General features: G+C 35.3%; 1 long non-coding RNA gene across 1 annotated transcript; it reads right to left on the reverse strand.

Moving 5' to 3' along the window:
• Positions 1–1,890: 1,890 nt before the first annotated feature.
• Positions 1,891–22,061, reverse strand: LOC127472283 (uncharacterized). Its single transcript, XR_007904950.1, has 3 exons — positions 21,899–22,061; positions 7,572–7,639; positions 1,891–1,995 (listed from the first exon to the last, which is right to left on the reverse strand). It is a non-coding gene; the product is annotated as an uncharacterized LOC127472283 (long non-coding RNA).
• Between the last annotated feature and the right edge of the window lie 34 nt (positions 22,062–22,095).

Here is a 22,095-nt window from a genome sequence, read left to right on the forward strand (position 1 = left end):
GGTAACTGTCCATATTGGAAAGTGCTAAACAATATCTCTTTCCATTTACTATATTTTCAAACTTTGTGATCAACATCCCTGTATAGAACATCATTCCACAGCTATTTAATAAACAAAACCTTTAGCATCAAATTGTTAGCTTAAATTCTATTATGAATGGAGAAAGATGGGACTATTTACTCTGCAAATCATAGTTATTTCCCTGGCTGCCTTCTAGTTCCTGGAAGGAAAGTGAATTGCTTTGGATCTAACCCTCCTCCATGTCTTGAGTGGACCAATTCAGAGTGATTTACTGATTATCTGCTAGTTTGTTCTGTTTGGCTAAACATAATGTTTGCTTGCCTTGTTGAAGAATTCCAAATGCTTTCTTCATCAGACTTTCAGGGACTATAACCTACTCACCAGGTATTCCAAGAACTATCTCAAAATGGATTTTCCAGTTGTGCATCAGATAACAGTATTATTCATTTTTTGCCATGCACAGCCTCTCCTCTGAGAAATCCATTTTGAGTTGAGCTAATGGCCATTCAGCTGCATAAAGAAATACAGCATAGAGCAATGCTAGAATTGATTGGACGACGGGATACCATCACAACCTGCACAACAAAACAAAACGTTCAACAAGCAGCACGACTTAAAATCTGACCTATATTCACCACAAGTTGGGGGAAAAAATCTGAGATCATATGTTCTTGCTAGAAGACAATACACTGAAGATTTTTTTTTTTTAAACTTTCTCAAAATATTTCGATTTTCTCCAAAGTGGTGCTATTTCTTTAAACAGTTGTCCCATTTTTCATTTTAAGAGTTCATTTGCACAAAAATATTTTCACTTCTCTCTCTGATTTGTTTTGCTGTAGGGAAGGCTTCTTCCTTTGGTGTTCTGCACATTCTGAACATTTTATTAGGTATTTCAAATACTCAACACGCAATAAACTTTTTCAAGGACTGTATTGCAGAGATAAAAATATTGATTAAAATTCTGTTTATTTTGTTTTGGATTCTGAATAATGCATTTTCTGCTTACTTTGTGATTCTCTAGCAGTATTATTTTATAGATTCACTGCTGCTAAAAATCATACGGTAAGACTGACAAAGTACTCGCTTTCTCTTAGTAGTTCTTGTGACTGCTTGGAGTCCATTCAGATGATCTTATGCTGGTGGCTGGGTTTTTTGTCATTCTAATTGGGCTTCTGTCATTTTAATGACTGAAATAAGTTTTGACTCTGAATTATGTCCTGCCTTGGTCCTTCATCATCTCTTTTGAGTTTATACAGGATCCTAGAATAAATCATATTCTGGCTTTCACAAGCTTTCATAAGTCCCTTTTGTTATGTATACATATGGAGTATATGAATACATGCTGTTTAATAACATATATATCTTATGAAAAAGTACAGGTGAATTTAAGGCTAAATATATATTTCATTTTGGAACTGAGTCTATTAGTTTTAGAAATATCTTTTATAGGAATGCAAGGGCATAGCCAGAGACAATTGAAGTCAGTGGAAAAGACTGTCATTTAGGGACTAATATTTTTCTACAATTTTTAAGGGAAAATTTATTTTTTTTTACATTAAAATGCTTTTACCAGACCATAGTCCAAAAGACATTGAAAATTAAATTTTGCTTTTAAGAGTGTACTTATAAAAATTATAGGATTTACAAAGTGTATGAAGTGCAGGAGATTTTTGGCAACTCTAAACCATTGTACAATTACTGAAAAACTGCAAGACTTAAATAATTAAAGTATTGAATATAATTTAAAGAATCAGCTGAATAGATCACGTGCCTTGGATCAACATCCACTAATGGGCAGTTAATCAGTTTACAAATGGTGCCTGCTAAAGTCACAATGAAAAGTCATAACTTAAAAAGGAGAGAAGATGTGTATACAGTGGATAGAGAAATGAAATTCATAACTTAGCTTCACTTGGTCTGTGTGTCAAGGAACGGACACTGTGTTGCCCATTGCCAGCTCCTGCCTGTGTAAAACTTCAAATAAAAGGACAGAGAAGGAAGTGAAACACTATGGTTCATAAGAAAATATGGCATAAAAGAAAATAGAATGTTCTACTAAAAGTAGGGGCCTTGTACCAGAGTTAATACACATTTGGAGATTAATATAGTCTTTATAAGTATTTTATAAGGGATTTTTAATCTTAAAACCTAGATTCTAAAGAAACTAAATAAAAGTGCAAATAAAATACATTATTCTGATAGTTTGTACATGAATTTTCCATCAATATATCTCCACAAATTGGAGAAATATTTGGTTCATTTTTCCAATATTAAATAATGTAATGAACTAATCTTTTTAGAAGAAAAAATCACAAATAATATTGAATTGAAAACATCCTTTAGTAAAAATTATCTTATTCAGTCAGAAATTAAATAGCTTTAGTAATAGGATTTAGATTTAAATTACTGCTACTCTTGCTTACCAATTGTCTTTCAAAATATCATAGTATATTAGTTCCACAGCACTTTAATATCGCCCTACATTTTAATAAAATATTACCTGCTTTCATATCTCCATCTTAATTACATATATGTGGAAAATTGCCACAAAGAGAAAAAATATCTTTTCAAACTAACTGATATTTCCAGCAAAAAGGTGGTTGTTACCGTGGAGATGAACTCTTGAGTTTTCCAGCTGCTATATTTCTAAAAGTAACTATTCACATAAACAACCCACTAGAAGCAGAACAACAAAAAAATCCCAAAGAGTATAAGTGACATAGCAGTGTTCATGAAGTGTTCGTTAATCATACCAGGTTGGATGAACGGCAAAACCATATAATTACATTTTCCAGCTTTTATCACATATTATGTTTACCAGTTTGTGAATAAGAACACATTTACATAGTTCTCAACTCTAAGTTAAACTTCTTTTTTTAGCTCTACCTGATGTGATAAACTTCTCTCTGAAACAGAGATGCAAATACTAGATTAAAACATAGTAAGAGACATTATGATGTTATGAAAAATATGAAAAATATTAATTTGTATATTGTGAGATCCCACTGATTTTACAGTCAAAACAATTGGATTCGTTTAAGGTCTATTTTGACAGGGAAAACACGCAGCATGGGTTTTAGTAGCACTGCTATCTGGAAAACCTGAGCCTCTCTTTAATAATATGCATATTTTGTATGTACATTATTGACTTCACAGTGAGTTACAAATTTGAAACATCTAAGTCTGTACTCTGACTATGGGACAAGTTTACATTGTTAATATAGATGTCACAACATGTTTTGAAATATGCAATACTGACAATGAAGGAGGAAATTTGACTGAACTAGGAAATAGAACCAGTTAACCACATTTATATTAGCTTTAAGCCATTTCCAAATGCTGTACAGAAAAATACCGATAATGAACATTGTCATTAAATTTAAATCACAGTCATTGTAGAGTGTAATGCTATTTAAATTTCTCTCACCATTTGACTGAGTAAAATTTTTCCAGTTACATGGAATAAAAGAAAGAATAAAATGTCTTATTTCTGCTGACAGCTTTCAGACTTCCCTTCTTCTGTGTCTTTTAAAGAAGACAACTTATGAAGTCCTTGCCTTACAAATGACTCTGTTATCTCAAGAAATTATATGCATGGCACTGTCTATGAAAGGAAAGACCACTCCTTCTTAATTGGATGGTAGAATTGGAATTCTTTCATCTTAAAATCAGAGTTTTTCAGAGGAAGGAAAAAGTAATCGAACCAATAGCAAAGAATAGAGAGAGAATGACAAAAGATGAAATTATGAGTAATCATTAAAAATAAAATAGTGTAACCTTCCTAAGTTTGCAAGGTATCTTCTTTCCTCTTTTTACAATCTTGGTATGTCACACCTTAGTTGACAGTGGGGAGGAAGAAACTACTGAAGGCCAAGTCTTTGGGTTCTGAAAATGATCTTACAGAGAGGGTAATGGAAAGAAGGCTAAACAATCTTGTGGTGGATGAGTACTTCTGAAGATTTACAGCTTTTTAGTTCTGCTAGGTCACATCTGGAACCCTCAGTTAAACCATAAGTCTTGATTAATGGAAAGTTTTGATGATCTGGTACTTTGGCACAAACATAGTTTAATATTTCTTCAAAAGTCTTAAATTCACCTACTTTTGCTTCAAGAAAGCTGTCTGAGAGAAGGTCTTACTGCTCACAAATGATTACGCCCTTCACAGTTTTGTCGTTGTTCGTTTGCAATGAGTGTTCATAAAGCTAAATCAATGAAGACTGCATTAGGTGGGACTCTGAAGGGATTAGGGGAACAGAGAGAAGTATGTATAGCACAGCTTATCTGGGAGGCAAAAAGCAGCTTAGTAGGGCTGATGTACTTTTTCCACTCTCCAGAAGTTGCTTGAGACCAATAGCTGAGGACAGAAGTTCAACAAGAGGCCAACATTTTGCTGTGCCTCAGTGGAAAAAACCCAGGTCCACTCAATCTGATTGCATTACAAGTGGCTTTCAACAAGGTAAGCTGAGTCTGCTATGGACTGTTTCCAGCAGCTGTACTGTGTTCTGGGAGGATGGGGCTTGTTATTTAAGTGCTTAAGACTGCATCAAGAATATGCAGAAGCTAAATTTAGCACTGCCAATTTGAACTCTTGGGTTTGGCTTGTTTGATGTGTTTTACTGGCAAGAAAGAAAAACATGTAGGGTTAAAAATATGTACCTTAAAAATAATATTGTGTTTTTAGGATCAGAGTCTATTTTTTAAACAATTTAATGGAGCTTCTTGAAAATGTTATATACATGTCCAAAGGCAAAATTTAGAATACTTTGTGCAGCAAAAATAAATTGCAGACTTGTAGAATGTTTTGCATTTTGTGATTGCTTTGAAGAAAAAGCTGTTCTGTGAGGACTATTCAAACTTTTTAGATGTCTTATTATAATCTTGGGGGCTCTGTGAAGTATGCTCTTCAGTCAAAGAATGGGGTGGCGGAGGAAGGATGTTGCCTCTTTTGGGCCCATACTAGTGTCCAATGGCACTTGGGAGTAGTGTGTCCTGATAATAAAGTCACTGAATAGTTGGAAGAGGTATGACTTCAGTGTAAGGAAGCTGATGGACAGGTAGATTCTTTCTGTCATTAAGATACACTTTTAAAAGTCACCTACTCTTCCAGCAGCCCAGAGGACAGAGTAAAGTGCTAATGCAAGGAGAAAGAATAGCAAGTGCTTTAGACTGCCATTTCACCTTTAAGCAAAATCTATGTTATACTAACTGCTTTTGTGATAAAAGTCTACATAGTTTAAAAAAAAAAACCAAAACAAAACACGTATGCAGTACAACAGAACATAGTACATATAAATTTGCTATTAATTCTGTCAAAACTTATGCGCTTCAGCCAAGGAAAGACAAACAGGAATATGGAAAGATCCCCAAGGTTCTAAAAATTCTTCTTTTACAGTCACACCTATACTAAGGAATTCTGCCAGTAAACAGGTAACAACAGCATGTGCTAATCTAAACATTATATTTGATTTCTGTTAAGCAAATTTCTATGCCTCCCATACCTTCACCTAGCTCATTGTGGGGTAGAAACACTTCACCTGAAGAACTCAGGGCACTCTAATCCAAGAAGCCATAGTTCCTTTCTTGTTATGATCATACTCCATATCATCTAGGTCTTTCCCCACAACCACATGGTCTCCCACAGCTGCTCTTTGCCCTCACTCTTCTCTCAAAGGTAGATTCTGTGCAGCTAAAAGTGTTCCCATCTCCATTTTAGAATCAACATGCATGGTTCCTACAGCATTTCAGTCACTAAACCACTATGTGTTAGCTTGAAGATGAGAAACTTGAAAATAATGAAAACACACAACTGTTTCAGGTTCTATCAGACACTTGGCAACTAGTTCTGCACCCTGTGAACTGATGCTTCTAAATTTCAAAAAAACAGTTTGGCTGTATTATGGTACCGATACAATATAATTAACTGTGTATGTGCAAATCTTTCAAATGGGGAGGAGAGCTTCTTTGAAAGTATAAAGGAAACATGCAAATCTGTACTGATACATGTCAGTGCATAAGTAGTTTACAGCAGGGATGATAGTTATGCAGATGGAGACATTGAATCTTACAGAAAGCTGTTTCGAAACAATGTAGAAAACAAGAGCTAACATATCCCACGATACCAGAACCCTGTTGATGGATAACCTCAACATGCCATTCCCTAATGCTGTTTGTGTGTACAAAGTATTTTTGTGAGTACAAGTGAATCACTGGGAGATCTGGCTGATAGTAGTACTGTTTCTATGATCTATATCTGTTGTTCCCCAATTCTGAAACATGACACTGTTATTAAAAAAAAAAAAGTTAAATGGAAAGAATAAATATAAAGTGGAAAACAGAAAGTTGAAAGCAAGCTACTTCTTCAACAGCTAGACAGAAGGCTTTCATTTAGTGTCCTTGGCTGAGGGAGACTGAAAAGAATGCCTTAGAGTGCCAGGCATCCAACATATATTGTGATGCAGCTCTAACAGAGTCAAAAATCGGTAATCAGTGTAATTGTTCACTAAAGCCAGCTCAAGTACACAGTAAATGATTTACAAAGCCCATTTTAAATTAGCATTCTGATGCAGTATGTCATTAGACACAAGTTAAAACATATGAACATACCTGAGCACATTAACAATAGCAGTCAAAGATTACAGAAAGTACTCTTACTTAAATTTTGTATTTTAAAAAATTTGAGTGTGAGATTTCTGCTTAACCTTATATTTTATCTGAACTCAACACTGTTTTCTAAGTGGCAGAGCTAGCAAGTTTGGCTGAATGGCTTTGCTGCTTTGAAATATATTTCTGAGGCAGCTCAAGTGTAAACATTTCCACAGATGTGAAGGTTTTGTGGGTATTTTTGCAGCATTTGTGTTTGCTGCCTGAAAATGACATACTATCCTGTTGCACTTCTCACTACATCTCTGGGCTTGGCTATTTTCTCCAGGAAGCATTTCTGTTGATCGTGCTTGCTTTGCTATGTCAAAATTATGACCTGAATATAAATTTTTCTTTTGTATTCCTGAAAGTGGACTTACGATTAACAATGAATTTGTTTTGCTTAAATCTTTTCCACAAATATTATCTGTAGGAAATAGTAGTAAAAAATGTTCAGTCATTTTGCATGAAATTGCCAACATTAATAGTAGCACTTGATTATATGACCCACATATTTTCTCAATTAACAAGAGGCGGCCTTCCTCTTGCCAAATAATCTGGTTTACTGCACACAGGTACATAGATCTATTAATTTGTGACAGGCCTACACTTCGAAAAATTGTTATATTTCCTTGGTATCCACAGAACAATTGCAGATGTTTTTCAAGCACCTTAAAAGGAAGACAAGCTACTCATGTCACACTACTTTAATTCCAGCTTCTATTGTCTTCTAAGGAAGCACAGATTTGCAAGGAAGACTATGGAACTTGCACCTGGCATCATGCTCTGTGACAGCCCTACTTTGCTTGCTGCTGTGCTGTAGCAGGAAAATGACATGCTGAGGGGAAACACAATTGATTCTGAAGACAGATCTACACAACTGACTCCTATTGACATTAAATGTTACTCACTGTAAGAATCTTAAGGGTGCATGGCTCTTACTGATGTTCTTGCATTAGCTTCTCAAAGAACAGCAGTCCTGAAAGGCATATGCGATCACATTGGGGTGCTAGGAAAACTTAGGATAACTGTAAATGCATAAGTTCTAGTATCTGCAAGTAAAGTTTCCAGGATCAAGGAATTTTACAGGTGTTAATAGGTACAGTGTAAGGGACAAACAGAAACACATCCATTGTCAAATAACGTCCAATTTATCTAAATAAATAATTAATAAGGGAAATAAAATATTTTATTTTTAAAATAAGGAATGAAAAAAAAGTATTGCTAGGACGATGTGCAAGTAGAAGAATTGTAATAACTCATCTCTAAAAGCCATCTTAACTGATGTTCAATAAAGTAAATGTGATTCCCAGTCATCACTAGGGGGTGCTCCTCTCCTAAGCACATTAGGAAAAGGCACAAACTGTACATTCCTATAAAAGAGTTTTCTTGGTGAGATGTTAACATGCACATGGTCTATTTAAAGAGTTTCCTATGTTTCTAAAAGTAAATTTTAAAAGGTAAGAATATTTTGATAACTAACCTTTTGTCACGTTCCTTGAATTTGTGAATCTTTGACTAAATTGAATGTTAAAATTAGTTTAGAAACGACTGTGTCTTGAGAAACTGGGATGTTTTATTCTCCTTAATTTGAGTCAGTTAATGAAGATTATTATTGAATATCTTATTCCTGCTTGGAACTCATAAAGTCTCATAAGACTATCATGTTCTTAATTTTCATTGTCAGTTTGTAATCATTAACTTAACATTAATTAATACTTCCCTATTTATTATCCATATACTTTCAAAGAAATTTATAATTTAATACTCTTTGACTTAAAGGAACAAAAGATAAAAGCTTTCCAAATGTTCAGAGTATGTAAATTAACTGTTATTATTCTTCTGACCTTTAACCCAAATGTGTTTTTAATTCCCTGTGAGTGCATTGGCACTGTATGTAGTACAAAACAACTTCATTTCCAGCTGCATAAAGCAGTTTGCAAGTGAGTATATCTGAATAGAAAATGAGAAATTAAAAAGAAGGGAAATATCTGCCATTCAAAAAATAAAAAATACAAAAAAAAGGAGAGTAGTGGCACTATATAACATGACTTGTACTATAAAACAAGCCTCATAGATTTCAGCATTTAGCTTTCAGTTTCATTTTACTGTAACCTTCTAAAAAACATTGCTCCAAAATATAATACAGGATTAGAACAAGAGGCATTTTAATTAATATGTACATATGCTTTTTCATAATTGGAAATCATGTTGAACAAGTTATAGAAAGGACTATTATGTTTTAAATACCAAGTTTATTATTAAAAGAAAAGCATTAATTGCATGCTTTATAACTGCATTTTTTTTTATATTATCTGTGTACATGGCCTGGCATCAGGAATAATCAGATTCAGACATAATTTTAAGTCTAATGATTAGTACAGACTTCTGGCATACATAATGTGACTTGCTATATATCAATCAATACAGTCTATTCATTTAATGTGCTATGTGAAAAATATAATTTGCTTCCGTTGTTCTAATTCTATGCTTCACTTTCAGAACAATTTCTGAGAGAAGGTATCAAGAGGAAGGTTTTATATGCACAAGTTCTATGATACTGTCTAAAAATGTCTGTTCCATGTCTGTCAAAATATTACCTATCACCATAGCTTCTGTTTTGGTCTGAGAACTATGGTCTATCAAAAAATCTTGGAGCTAATTTTCATACTACTGAGATAGTTACAAGTTGATGTCAAATATCAGAAAGCTCCATGTCATTCACTCATCACTGGTTTTCAAGCTTCTCTTGGTGCATCATTCCCTCCCTCTTCCAGGGGTACTTTAGGTGAAAATGTAATTGTTTATTGTGAGTCTCTCTCAAAAAGAAATGATTAAGTCAGCCCAGTGTTATGGCTCTGATATGTGGTCACCAATATAAAAAGTTACAAAGTGATGAAGAATGTGGACATTCCTCTGTCTTGATTAAAAGGAGGTTTTCTATCATATGGCTAAAATTGTTCCTGTTCTGTAACTGTGAATCTCTCAGAGAGACTCTGTTATTAGGAACTGGTGATTCTTTGTTAGAGTTCTGATAAAAATGAGGCTGGATACTATGTAGTGTTTTGGAAAAACTCAGACATTGATTTTTTAAAATTTATGTGAATTTGTATCCTTTAATGAATGTAATGTCTGTATGAACATAATGAATGTAATGAATGTAATGTTGATAGTTTGGGATTTGGATTCTCAAAGATGCTGGTAAATAGCAGCTTCTATGTTCTTGACTCTCCCTCTTGACTCTCAAGGGAGAGTCAAACGTGAAAACTAAATTCCTATATAGAGTCCAGAATTGAATTCGTACAAAATAGTAAAAAATCCTGAAAGCTCTAGCCTTCTTTCTCTCTTATATTTCAGTGATGAGTTATATTTGGTATTTGGAGAGACTATGCTGGTTATAAGAGGTTTCTCTGAAACACAAGCAGCATCCTTCAAATGCATCCTGGAGCATGGAAGGTGCACTCTAGGTTATTGATTTTAATCTGTGATACAGGGAAATTATGTCTCTTTTGCAATGTTTGACAATAAAAGGAAATCTGAGATCCTTGGTGTTTACCTTGATGATGTGAAGCAGAGGAGGAAAAAAAAAAGCCACACTAAACAAAAAAAAACCCAAAACACATGGTAGTGAGAGATCAGAATTACCTGCTGTTCTACTCTCATGGGTAGGTAGAGTTAAGACGGGTGTGATATATGTTAATATAATAAAAGGATAAATCATAATTTATTATAATGACATAGATATATAAAAAAATCACAAACTTTTTTAAAAATGTGAAGTAGTATGTTGTATATTAACATACCATTATTTTACTCAAACGAACTGGGAAACTAGTGGGCACATAGTATTTTAATCTAATAAAATATCTAAACAATTACACTTTGAAGAGCTATTAATTGAAGGTCAGCTTATGGTCTAGTATACAGCCTAACTACATGCAAAGTGAGAGAAAGGGAAGAAGAAAGTTTCATCAGCTGTGTCAATAAATTTCTGCATTTCTGATGAGCTCTGTAGGAGTCTCTGGAGGAACTGAGGGTGCTGCTGAATCTAGAGTGTAGCTCAGTAGGTTACCATCAACCTTATGCTAACATCTTTGCTGCTGTTTGTAGAGGCACTACAGAATAACAAAATACACTGTAGAAAAACATGGGATCCCCATTCAAGACCAGAAAATTTCAGTAGAAATGTTAAACCTGTGACCCGACTAATCTAGTCAAACCTAGCTGGATAAATTACAGACTTTTAAAGGCCTATACTTGTCAAGGTGTGTGGAGGAGGCTGAGCAATGTCTTCTCCCCACTTTCCTCTGTATGCACAGCTATTTGGCATAGTGTGGGTCAATGTCAGGAAGAAAATGTTTGCTATGAATGTGGAAAAACTGCCATCTCAGAGGGATTTAGATTTGAGATTGGAATTATCGTGATTCTCCCTGTGGTATCCTATGCCCTTTGAAACAGATCATCCTAATGGAAAATCATCTTTATGTAAAGGGCATGCAAGCTTCCAATAGACTTATTATAAACTGCTTCCCAGACTACTCACAATATGTAAAATATTTTATTCCTTTCATATTTTCTTTCATGTCAAGTTGAGATGAAAAGTCAATGTCCTAAAAATATCTGTAGAATCCTAACTTTAAAAAGGACGTTTTCTTTTAATTTCAGTGTTTTAATTGCCTTGAATTGAAACGCTAATTTAAATTGAATGTCAGATTGCATCTACTGGTATCTCTGAATTAGTTCTTTATTGTCTAAACACTTCACGTTCATATTCTTTCCTATGGTCTACCTAAGAAGACAGATGGTTAGAAATTTCCATGTCTTTGACCAGGCTCTGTGACAAAACGATTTTCTACAACTCATCATGGTCTCCTCTGAGGTTTAGACGTACACCTGGACCACAGAGATTAGGACTCTGAGGAACTGAGCCTTTGAAATATAGAAACTACAAATTGTAGACAATTAATTATGATGGAAACTACTTTTCAGTAGTAGTAGTTTCTTTTCATAAACTACTTTTCAGTAGGTAAGCTAAATTTTGACAAAATGAAATCTTTCAATTTGGTTGAATAAAGTGATAAATTTTGCCATGTGAAAATGCCGACTGTATAAGCAGAATTAGCATCCCACAGGAAGAAATTATTTTGCACTAACATTTTAACTGTTTAACTGGATTATTTGTGAATTTGAGTACCATAGAACTGGAGTTCCTTTCTTGTATTTTCTATGGGTTTGGGTTTGTTTGTGGTTTTTTTTTGTTTGTTTGCTTGCTTTGGAACTTTTTTGTCTGATTGTTGATGTACTGAAGGTGATGAAAAAATTAAAATAGTTGCAAGAATGATCACATATTTATGAAATATAGTGTTTTCCTATAAATAGAAAAATATTTAGCTCCTCGATGTCTTGATTAATACAAGTTGCCAATTGTGAAACACTGCTGCCAATTCAAAATGTCCAGTTCAGTACAGAGAGATCTGGCTGGACACTGCAATAGTTTATAAATTTGTACCAAGCTCCCAATAGCTTCATCAGTCCCTGTAATCTGGAAGGGCAACTGTACTCTACAGCACAGTGTTGTTTGTTGTGGTGGTGGTGTTGTTCCACACTCAATTTTCCACTTCTGAAATAGACCACATATGTGATTATTAAGATAAAATACAGCCAAAGCAGTTAACTGAAGAAAGTGAGAGAACAAGGGAGAGAAGAAAAAGAGATGAAAAGGCATAAGTAAAAGAGAAACTAGGAATTTGTATTCTGAAAAATCACAGAAAAGGAAATTAATTAGGAGGAAGTGATTTTGAAAGACAGGAAGTGACAGAAAGATGAGACAGATAATAGTAGTTTTAATAAATAAAATTTCTGTAAATGGGGCCTGTAAGAAATATGTCATTGAAAGTTTCTTGTTTCCTGCAGTAAATTCCATATTTTCATATTTAAAAATTGGATAGAAATGTGCAGAGCCTTTTCTGAGCTATATCCTAAAAATTCTACCTTATTTTTTTCAATATATATGATGCATTTAATTTACTGTAAAATCTAAGGAAAGTTTATATGATTACAGCACATTCATAAAAAAAAAAAAAGAATTTCAGAGACCTAGACTTCATTTTAATGTTATTTGTAAAGAAATTGTACATAATTGTGTAGCCTCCTCTCCCTTTTAAATGAATCGGTAACAAAGTAAGACATACAACATGTGTAATAATGCCTACAGGCCCAAAACAAATTAATATAATGGGCACAAAGGTATACTCTTGTCAAATTATGTATTTGATTAGAAATGGACCTGGCTTCAACAGAAAATGGGGTTTCGAAGAAGATAAATAAGCCAGTAAAGTAAACTCATGTAATTCTGAAATGTCTTACACAAGGATAGAAACAGAGCAAAAGAATAGATGTGGTTTGTGATTCAACTGTGGAAGTGACCAAGATTCCTCTTCTGTTGTACATACAAATTCCTTTAATGCTTACACTTTGCTTCAAAATGTAACATGATAAGTAAGCAAAGCTTGACCCTCATAGCAAAATTCTTTTGAATATGCGCAGTCCCCCAGATTTACATCAAGTTGGGTGGGAGTGTGGATCTGCTGGGGGGTTGGAAGGCTCTACAGAGGGATCTGGATAGGCTGGATCAATGAGCTGAGGCCAGTTTTGAGGCTCAACAAGGCCAAGTGAGGGGTTCTGCACCTGGGTTACAATAACACCAGTACTACTGGTTTGGGGAAGAGCAGCTGGAAAGCGGCTCAGCGGAAAATGACCTTTGAGTGTTGGTTGACAGCTGTCTGAACTTGAGCTGGCAGTGTGCCCAGGTGGCCAAGAAGGCCAGTGGCATCCTGGATTGTATCAGCGGGACCAGGGCAGTGATCATCCCTCTGTACTTGGCACTGGTGAGGCCTCACCTCCAATCCTGTGTTATTTTGGGCCCCTTACAACAGGAAAGACAATGAGGTGCTGAAGCATGTCCAGAGAAGGGCAATGAAGCTGGTGAAAGGTCTGGAGCACAAGTCCTATGAGGAGCAGCTGAGGGAGTTGGGGTTGTTTAACCTGGAGAAAAGGAGGATCAGGGCAGACCTTATCATTCTCTACAACTACCTGAAAGAAGGGTGTGAGACGAGATGGGGGTCAGTCTCTTCTCCCAAATTACAAGCAGAAGTACAAGAGCAAACAGCCTCAAGCTGCATCAGGAGAGGTTTAGATTGGATATTAGGAAAAACTTCTACAGTTTCCAACAAATCATTATGAAGCACTGGAAAAGGCTGCCCAGGAAAGTGGTTGAGTCACCATCCCTGAAGTTATTTAAAAGATGTGTAGATGTGGCACTTAGGGCCATGGTTTGGGGTGGGATTGGCAGTGCTCAGTTAATGGTTGGACTTGATCTTGAATGTCTTCTCTAAACTAAAAAATTCTATGATTCTATAGTAAAGACTTATTTCAGGTGGATGATGCATAGTGGGTTCAACGAAACTCTAAAAATAACAGTACTGTCGCTAACTAGTTATATAGGTTAATTAATCAGCCTAAAGCTAGTCAACAAAGTATTGCAAGTAAACCCGTCATCACTACAAAATACAGGATACTTGTGTGGGAAAGCCTTTGTCCAGCTGCTGACAGAAGAAAGGGGCAAGATGGTTCTATTTTGATCAGCTTAGCTTTTGCTTTCATGAAGACTTTAGTTCCTTTTTAAGGTGGAAAGACTTCCATCTTTCAGAAACATGAGATTACACCAAATTTGTAGCTACCTATCTTTGATCTCCAAAAACACATGCCTAGTTTCTATTTCTCATGGAAAACATTTTTATAAAAGACAGCTGTCTTTATAAATGACAACTTATTATGAACATTTTTACACATTATTAGAATTAATATAAAATCCTCTGTAACAGTCACAATCTCAATGAATACATTAGAAGTGTGTCATAATCTGTGCTCTATTCAGAAGATAAAGCTTGATAGGATAGCAGTGTCCAATATAGAATAACCAAATAAGTTATATTGTATCCAGTGCTTTGGATGTCATGCATAAAACATTTTACAGGAAAGCATTCATTTCTCAATAAATGAGATACAAAAAAAGCCTGAAATATGAACTAACATAAAGGAGAATGTTTCCGTATTTTATAAATTGGATTAAAGATTTGTTTAAGTATTTGAGTAAACCTTGCAATTTTGATAAGTGTTTTGATAAAACAGAAAAAAACTAAATGCAGTTTTGCACAAAAAAAAAAAAAAAGAAAGAAAAGCAGAGCCATGTAAAATGTTAAAATACCATGAAAAATGTCTCAAGGTTAGAAATTTGTCATTAAATAATTTTCTTACTTGCTACATTATGTATAGGCTAGAGCTATTGTTAAGAGAGACATTCAAGAATTTCAAGAACCCTGTCTTCAAAATAAGATGTAAGAGCAGACAATGGCTTGTGGTCAGGGAGAGTAAATATTAGGAAGGAGATTAATTAGCATGCCAAAAGAACTTTACTAAGATGAGGAGGCTACAATGGGGCTGAAAATCTCCAGCTGTGCAGAACTCTCAGAAAGGAAGAAAAAAGTGGTAAATGAAGAATCAAAAAGGGACCCCTACCTGTTTAATCATCCACAATGATTAGAATAATTAATGTTTTTTCAAACTGGATGTTGCAGAGACTTTTCTTAAAAGTCAGGAAAAACAGGAGACAAAATGTTCCAGAGACAAAATGAAAAAAACCCCAAAATTCTACTGACAAGTAATATGCATTTTTTTCATGTCGTTTTCATTCTTATTTGAAAGAATGAAAATATCACTGTTTTATTACATACTTCAACTTTTAGTTTTGTCTGCACTAGAAATAAGTTCAACAAGTAGATTTGCAAAATTATTCTTATATCTTATTTCAGGCCTGAAAATCCATAATGAAATAAGGTCATCCAAACCAAATATACTTTTCACATCATACTATCACCCACACTACCTTTGTCTGAGCATAACTCAAATTGTATGTCTGTATTTCTGACCCGTATATTTGAGCAAACAGGAAACTTTCAATGGGTAAAAATAGCAGAAGTACCTCATTCTCTTTGCTTATTCTTATTTCTCATTTTTGCCTGAGAATGAAAAACATATGTGGAAGACCTTTAGTCACATACTTCAGAAAACATAAACTATAGGGGTTATGAATTAGAAAACTGCTGACCTACTCCTCAAACTTCTAGGATATCTAATTATAGAAAATTATGAAGTAAACATTTTTTCTCCCCTTGGGACCAGAAGGAACAAAATCACAGATCTGAACAAAACCATCATATAGCTTGTAATATATACAGTACTAATGACATAGTTCATTAAAGCCAAAATTCTTAATTTCCAAAGCATATCTAGAATGATAAGTAACAACAGAATCAGAGGCATATAGTGATATTTGACTCCACTCTGCTGATAAGGGAACCTGAACTCAAGATTGTTCCTATATTATTCATAAGGAAGAAATTTAGAGAATTCAAAGCTCACAACCTACCCAACTTCTGAATTGCTTCTATTGAGATTTTATGGTGTGAGATGGTTAAAACAGGTCACCGTCCAACACACAAAATCAGCTAGATGCCCAACATTTTTTGGTGCTTAAATAAAGCCAAGTCTGAAATTCCAGCCACAGCTCTCGAAGATGAGTACTTCTGTATAAGGCACATATCAAATAGCTAGAGATGCTTAAATTAGGAAGGTGTTTTTTCAAGGAGATTATGAGTAACATATGAAGGTCTTAACAGGCATTGTTTCAAGTGGTCCATCTATCTTACAGTGTTATGACTGTTTTGTTCACAGAAAATCTACTGCATAAAATGTTTGCTTTGAAAGGTGTGTCTGGGACTAGGGCATAGGGAGATGTTCAACTTTCTCTGGAAGCTGTGCTGTGTGCCAGATAAAACTCCCATACAGGAAAAGATTCAGATTTTTTATGGAACTACTGAGAACAGGCAAATGAGAAGACTTTTCATTTTATAATGAATAAGCTTCCTCTAAAAGAACTGCCATGTAGACATAGAAGATTCTCCTTGACATCAAGACACTGCTTATTGTGTTCTAAATTTTAATGTTCAGTTAAAAATTGTTCACTGGACACGAAAAGAGTTTTTAATTTTTGAACATCAGGAAAGACAAAATTTCCTTGCTTGCTTTCCTAGAGACATAGACTTAACTTTGACAATGACAACTTAAAACATTCAGTAGTCAAAGTGAAAAATTAAGATTTCTTATCTAAACAATGTATTTTTCTTGAATAGGCTTGGTCAAGTATGAGTTGCTGAGGTTGGTTGGGGAAATTAAATTTCTGCAGTTTGTATTGTATAAAAAGACAGATCCTTCTGTGTTTAACATCTTTGGATGAAGAAACCCCATGAAATTCTCCTATTTTTGAAGGCCTGAGTTCCAGGATTTATCTATGTGAACTCCTGTTGCATCTGCTGTGAGTTTTGGGGCTACATAGAATGTCAGAAAGAGTAGATGAGATGTCAGGCAGAGATGTCGCACCATTGAGATGTTTTCTGTTTCAGTTGTAAGCTTGTGAGGAGGACTTTGCTTTGACCTGTCTTGAGATGTTAGACAGGTCCCTGATGCTAGACAGGTCCATACATCAATGCCTTATTCTGAAGGCTGTCAATAAGAACAGATGGATGAGCGCTTAATGCTGACCATCTCAGCTCCCGTGCTTTCTGGATCTTTGTGGTTTCTGGCTTTTTGACATTACTTGTGTTAGCAGAGACCCACAGGTGTTTAGCAATCTAATCATATTCATGAAGAATGAGAAATATGGGCACTTTGGAGCATTTACCCTACAGGAAAAATATTAAGGATTAAATTGCAGCAACAGCAGAAGAATAGGGAAAGTCGGAGAAAACCAAATATACTAAAACTTGAGGTCTGCAGTGGCCTGAGGTAGAAGATGAAAGTCAAAGAAGAGTGAGAGATGAATACTTCAAAGCAGTTCAAGACACAAGTAGCAAAAGTCAAGGGGAAGCTAAGATGCAGCTAACAAAACATAGTATGTATTAGTGTAAAGAAGGTAAAAGAAAAGGAATTGTCCCACCGTGGAGGAAGAATGTACTAAGAAAATAAATGGAAGAAGCAATACTTTTAAAACCTATGTACCAATCATTAATGGCATATAGGTGGTTAGCTCAGTTATCACAGCAATAACAAGAAAAAAGAAAGTGCTTAGATAAGACTTTGTCTGTAATGACTCTATTTTGTAAATTTTGTAAAAATTTGATTGTTGTAATCATCTTATGAACTCTGCCCCTGAATATTCACAGAATTGTCTGAAACAATCTCAGAATTGTTAGCCATTGCTTTTGAGAAACTGTACAGAACAAGTGGCTACCAGATGACTGTAAAAAAAAAAAAAGCAAATGAAAAGGTCTCTTTTAAAAAGGGACCTTCAAAAATTGTGTTGAAAAAGGATCAGAAAATGAAACTCGTTTTGTTCTACTCTCAATTTCTAGAAAACATAGTGACAGGGAATTCAGCACACAATGTCTAAGTATCTGGAAGGTACCAAAAAGATGCAGTTCCTGTCAAGCCAAAATCCTTTGTGTTGATGAAGTAATTCTTCTGCTCTGTTCAGTGGTATTCTAGTGTTCTAGACATTGACAACAAAAAACCATGTAGCCAGATTTGAAAGATTCAATGGGATAATAAGAGATCTCAAAACCATGGTATAAGATTAAAAGACCAAGGTAATATGGTAATGAACAAATCACAGGGAGGAAATATAGAGTGGGATTACAATAGTTTCCAATATGGAAAAAACTGCTGAACGGAGAAAGATAGTAATTTGTTCTTCATGCTTTTGGTGAATAGGATTCACCATAAAATATAAGCTTAAATTGCAGCAAGATTAGCTTTTTTCAAGTATTGGAAACCTCTTCTGAAGTTAGACAAGCTAAACTCGCTGACATAGATTAGTGTGGAATTTCTGCCACTGGCAGACCCCATCAATGGTGACTCTGTGGTCTAAAAATAGATTTAGATCGACAAGTGCCAGCAGTGACAAGGTATATCTGGTTTTGCTTGTGGACAGTGGGATATCTAGATGTTCCTATGGGATTCCCTTCAACATAAATTTTTAAAACTATTTTAACTGCAAGGACTGTGTTATATTTGAATGAACTTAACTCCACGCTTTAATGCCTTAAGTGAACACATTCTTCATTTGCAGGAGGTGAGTAAAGCACTTTTGCAGACACAACGTTCAGGGAATAAATTTCTTTCTATTTCCTAGTAATTTCTCAGCATGTTTCTTCTGTTTCGTCATTAACCTATACATACAAACTTTTCTTTCAATATACCTCTTGGTGCTTATTTTACATAATTCCAACACCTTTTCATATAACATACAGATGTGTACACAAAATACATATTTAAATGCATACTGCCTCTTTTTTCATCTCTCCATCCTTTTCCTTGTGCAACATCCATATTGCCTGTAACCTGTAATATACTTGTAACCTACAAGTATATTACCAGCTACACCATCTTCCTTGCTACCTCCCTGTAGGATCCATCAGCTAGTCAGAGGCAAAGCAACGTGAATATTTATGATTCTAAATTATTAAGTCCTAATATTTGAAATTTTTATATTACTAAAAACTAAAAAAAAAAAAGATAATATTTTAAAATCAAGAAGAAAGACATTTTTATTAATAACAGCAGTGCTTCCTGACTGGACGGTGATGAAAAGAGCTATGAGGCAGTTTCTAAACTCTAAGTTTAAAATTATGTACCTGTTACCATTAGTATTATTCTCTTATCACTGTTTCACTAACTGATTCCTTGTCACATCTTAAAGCTGCTACCGTAAGGCACATAAGGATGTAAGAATATAGATATATTTTCTGTGAGAAATGTCTGTACATTTAAAGTAAAGGAAAGAATATTTCTCAAGATACACATGTCTAATCTTTGAAGAGAAATGAAATTATCAGGGAAAAAAAAGAATACTTCTTAGTTTTGTATCTTCAAAATGCCATTTCAATCAAGTATCATTTTTTGTGTGCTTGAATAAATGGAATTACCAACTTGTGTAAAGTCCTTGATCAGAATGAGGCTCTTAAACCAATTATGTGGAGATCAGAGTGCTTAAAATTATAAGGAATACATTTAGAATTATTAAAGGTTTCAAATAGCTTGGTTCAGGCAAAATTACATATAATTGATCATTAGTATGTGTTGTCAGTGGAAACTGCAGCCATAGGTGTTGAAGATCACTTTCAGACAAATTGCAGTGAAACTTTTGTAAAACCCAAACCACAGCAGAGCATCCTTTTCTAAGGATTTTTACTGAATGCAAATCCTAACCACTTCTATTCCTCTTCTAAGGATGGAAAGATGCACCATGAGTTAAAAGTACTAACTAATATTATCTGGATGAAAATGTCAAACAGAGATGAAGTAAAACCAAAATAAATTACCTTGATTGCTAGGTAACTGAAAACACAAATTCAGGATTGGGATTCTGTTAAAAAAGCTTAAATAAGTAATTCTTAAAAAAAAAAATATTAGCTTTATAGAGAAATTTTTCTTTGCCAAATGGCAATGCAATTTGCAAAAAATTAAGACTGACAAATACAAACTGGATTGTCAGAGAATGTATAAAGGACTGACTTTATAACCCACTCTGAGAATGACTGTTTTTTTGATTCTTATTTAGCCTCTGTACAGTTCCTCTATCCCTTTGCTTTGTATTTTATGATTCTTTTATTACAGAATATAACATCATTCTGGATAGGTAGCATTTTCAGAGATAGGCACATAAATTCTAATCTGGCAATCATCCTCTGTATCTGTCAGACTGGTGACAGGATTTTCACTGATTTTAGTGATACAGGTTTAGAAAAAAAATGGCATGTATTATGTACTGTATGATGCAGATTAGTGGATTTAATTAATCCTTTACTATATGTGTGTAGTTACCGTTTACGACTGAAATCAAAACTTTCTGAAATCAGTCACAATCTCATAATCACATCTCTTTTTGCATGAAGTGTCATTTTTCTGCTTATCGGATCTGAGAATCTCTTGATGGACTTTTCCTTAGTTTCTAGTCTGAAAGTAAATAACTTTTTTTACCACAGAAAACACTTTCAGCTACTACACTAGAAGTGTTCTCTTAACATACTTGGCAACCTCGTGGTGGGTCAGTTTTGGCTAACAGCCAAATGTTCACCCATCTGCTCACAGCCCTCTCCCTTGTAAGACAAGTATAGGAAGAACTGGAATGAGAAAGCTCATGGGTTAACATGAAAGCAGGAATACTGTTTACAAATTACTGTTGCTGACAAAACAAACTTGACTGGGAGGCTAATTTCTTGCCAATTAAAATAAAAGTGTAATAGCTAATTTGAGTAGTGGGAAACAAGATGATGCACGTTAAAACAACACCTTTTCTCCTCCATTTCCCCAGGCTCAACCTCGTTCCACACTCTTCTTCCTGACCAGCACAGGGGGAATTGAGGGAGCATACAGTCAGTATGTAACAGTTTCTGCTCACTGCTCCCTCCTTCTCACACGTTTACTCTGCACAGGCACGGCTTTTCCATGGGCTGCAGTCCTTCATGAAAACCTGCTCTGGTGTGGGCTTGCCACAGTTCCTTTGGGTCTATCCATTTGCCCTGGTACGGGTCTTCCAGGGTCTGCAGTGCTCTTGCCATGGAGAGCACCACCTCCTCTCTCTCTGACCTTGGTGTTCCCTGGTTTTTCTTACCGTTTCTGTTTACACCTTCTCTCTTCACACAGCATTTCCTGCCCTTTCTTAGCTATGCTTTCACAGAGGCACCACTAGCGCTGCTGAAAGGCTTAGCTGTGGCCGGCAGTGTCTCCACTGTGGAGCTGGCAGGAATCAGCTGTTCCCAAGCCGGGGGAGCCCCACACCTCTTCCCACCCTTCAGTCCCTGTCCCACTCCCTCTACCGAAACCTTGCAACACCCAGCTAATACAAACCTAAAAAGCAGAGTGTTACTCAAGTCTAGGGAACAAAGCTAACATTACAAAATTAGATGAATTAGGTCAACAGGATAGCAGATGGAACTCAAAATTAAATATGGAGTCAGCTATGCTGAAAAGGTAATTGAACTATTTATGCACCTTGCTCATTCCTAAATTAAATTTAACTAATTCGGGAAAGCAACCAGATGTCAGTGAAGGCTTTGAGTTAACATATAGTTGCTGTTTAAAAGACAGAAGCCAGAAAGAGAGCAGAGTACACGATCCTTACAAAATGGGTAACACGGGCAGGCGGCACCGCATGTGCCTCCAGCAGCGCTCAGAGACGACCTGCGAGCTTGCGTCTCTCCTTGCCCCGAAGGCGCGGGAAGTTCTATCTTAACGTGACTGCGAGTTTTGAAAGATCGTGTCCATCTAAGGATTTGCGCAGACCCAACTCGGGGTACGAGGTGCCAACGCAGCTGCAGA

The sequence above is a fragment of the Manacus candei genome, unplaced genomic scaffold (assembly GCF_025592945.1).
Source record: "Manacus candei isolate 608988 ecotype Guabito, Panama unplaced genomic scaffold, ASM2559294v1 h1tg000028l, whole genome shotgun sequence".
In the NCBI taxonomy this organism is placed as follows: Eukaryota; Metazoa; Chordata; class Aves; order Passeriformes; family Pipridae; genus Manacus; species Manacus candei.